This window comes from Jaculus jaculus, chromosome 2, assembly GCF_020740685.1.
Source record: "Jaculus jaculus isolate mJacJac1 chromosome 2, mJacJac1.mat.Y.cur, whole genome shotgun sequence".
In the NCBI taxonomy this organism is placed as follows: domain Eukaryota; kingdom Metazoa; phylum Chordata; class Mammalia; order Rodentia; family Dipodidae; genus Jaculus; species Jaculus jaculus.
Window position 1 is genome coordinate 116,745,805 of NC_059103.1, and position 2,893 is coordinate 116,748,697.

Consider the following 2,893-nt stretch of genomic DNA (forward strand, 5'->3'; position numbering starts at 1 on the left):
AGCTCATACCTTGAATCATTTTTGTTCACAATTTTTGGTGTAGTTTCTAATTGGAGATGTCTCTGGATCCAGTACAGGAATATGTATGTTTTTAAATTAGTCATGGGACCACTAGAGTTATTTTCTCAAAGTGGAGGAGGAAATTTATGCAAATGAAAAGCATCTTGTGAATGTAACTTTAGGGAGGCAAATTTAGAGACGTTTGTTTTATGTGGGCACATCTGGCTTGGAAGTAAAACTTTTAAGCAAAGGCATCTAAGGGACTTTCAATAAATTAGGTCATCATCATCAAGCATCATTTGTGAATATTATTTATCATGTGTTACATAGCTGAGCATTTCGCCAAGCAAGATGGTCCTAGTTAAATGTCAGTAGGAGAATTAAACTTGGTTTGGAGATCTGTGTCTCAATCCACTTAAGTTTACTAAGGCTGTCTACGTAGAAGAGCTGGTGTCTCTGTAACATAAAGTCACAAAGGTGATGTTTACACCACAGTGCAAAAGCCCGATCATTTGCCCTGTGTGGATCTACCAAAGCCACATGGGCCTTTTTGTCATTAGAGACCACAAACAACAGCAATGCTACCATGAAAACAGACAAAGTGTGTGGTTACACAAACGCTGAATCAAAACACACAAGTAGAGAAAAGCACTTACATTATGTTAATAATTTGGGAAGTGCTCGCTTCAGCAGCACATATACTAAGATTGGAATGGTACAGAGAAGATTAGTATGGCCCCTGCACAAGGATGACACACAAATTTGTGAAGCATTCCATATTTAAAAAAAAAATAATTTGGGAAAACAAGAGGTACATTTTAACCTCCAGGCTTTTTCTTCTCTCTCTCTCTTTGTCTGTCTCTCTCTTGTTGAGGTAGAATCTTGCTGTTGCCCAAGCTGACCTGGAATTAGTCTCAGGATGGTCTCGAACTCACAGTGTTCTTCCTATCTCAGCCTTCCAAGTGTTAGGATTAAAGGCATGTGCCACCACACTTTCTATCTCCAGGCTCTCTTAATACAACATAAAAAGTTTCTCCCGAGTTTCACAATGAGCTTTTTGGTATGAGCAGTTAGCAGACACCTTCTTTGGTATAAAATATTCCTGTATTGCAAACCACAAATTTTATTAGATGGTAGCTCAAGGGTAGCCTAATGCTACTTTATGAAAAATCCATAGTAAAATTCAATTGAATTTCAATTATTTGGGCAAATAATGGTAGATATTTGAAAATAGTCTAATTACATATTCTCACTTTGTAATAATGTCTTTGAAAGTGAATGTCATTCATGGATATCTGTCTGTCTGTCTATCTATCTATCTATCTATCTATCTATCTATCTATCTATCTATCACCTATCTACCTATCTCTCCCTCTCTCTCTATATATTTTAAGTATTATTTATTTGCAAGCAAAGAGACATAAAGACAGGCAGAGAGAATGGATATGTGGGGGCCTCCAGCCACTGCAAATGGGCTCTGGATGCATGCACCACTTTGTGCATCTGGTCTTATATGGCACTGGGGAATTGAACTTGGGTCTTTAGGCTATGAAAGCAAGGACCTTAACTTCTGAGCCATCTCTCCAGGCATATGTGTATCTCTATCTATCTATCTATCTATCTATCTATCTATCTATCTATCTATCTATCTATCTATGTACATATATATTTTGCCTGCCCACCTCACACATCATCTCTTCCCCTCAGCATATTTTTCATCTTGCATATGTTTACAGCTTGTTATTTATTCCTTTGGTTTCTAAGCTCTTTGGAGAAGATATCAAAACTAATTCAGTTGAGCATTTAAGTTCACAATAACACTTGTCCTTGGAAAAATGCACATAATAGCTTTCATTTTTATTTTAGAAGATAACTGAAAATAACTAGCATTCTTTTCAGACATAATTGTAGCATAGGCAGAGCTTTTAAGATAAACAGAATTGATGAAAGTCAATCTTGGAGTAGACTGCAACTGTTCTATTTGCCTTCTAATTCCATTTGTTTACATAGGAGTAAATCTTTATGCATGTGGCACCTTCATTGTGTGAAAGGCATGCCATTTTCCTGTCAAGTAAACCCCCTGGGAATGCACAAGAGCCTGATATGTTCTCTCAGATGGGTCACTGTTATTTTCTTTCACTATAAGGAATAATTGATCCACCACATGCTCATTGCTGGCAAAGCACCGGGCATTAGTGCATCTTCATATGTTCTGATTCTTTGTGTTAGCATCACTGTCTACCTAGCAGTTAGACCATGCACATCTAGCAATATCTCAGGGTAAGAGAACATGTTGTTTATCAAGTGCTATACTTGTTTAGATTACTTTCCTAGAGACATTATTGGAATGTGTTCAATTGCACGATTTTGTCTATTAGACTATCATTTTCCAACAGCAAATATTTAGTCATAAATAGTATTTGATCTGTGTCTGTATTTCTGCTACTATGTATTCTTATGCAGATATGCTGTTAATGTGATGTACATTCACTGGTGTATAATTCCAGCAATATGAAGACTGTTGGTGTTATTCTTTTATTACATCTTAATGGGTTAAACCAGCATTTGTTGTCTTATGCTATTAATAAATCTATCCTTTAATAGAACTATAAAACCATAACCAAAAGGGAATAAAAAAAAGATGAACTAGAAGAGCAGCAAGGGGTGGGCAAAAGGATACATGTGGTATGTAAACAGAAGGAAGGAAAATACAGGTTTGAAGGAATTGGGGGAGAGAGAGGAGGATGAGAGGTGGGAATTAACACAAACAAATTGTATTTGAAAATGCCAAAAATAAAAAAAGATATATATTGAAAGTAAATGGTAACAAGAACTCCCAAAGAGGAAATTAAAGTGCTAGAAGAACTTGCTGGCTTCCTCAGTTTCCTAAGTG

At 36.4% G+C, this 2,893-nt stretch overlaps 1 non-coding gene across 1 annotated transcript; it reads left to right on the forward strand.

Annotated features, from left to right (window-relative positions):
• Positions 1 to 677: 677 nt before the first annotated feature.
• On the forward strand, positions 678 to 784 carry LOC123458979. Its single transcript, XR_006635912.1, has one exon. It is a non-coding gene; the product is annotated as a U6 spliceosomal RNA (small nuclear RNA).
• The last annotated feature ends 2,109 nt before the right edge of the window (positions 785 to 2,893 follow it).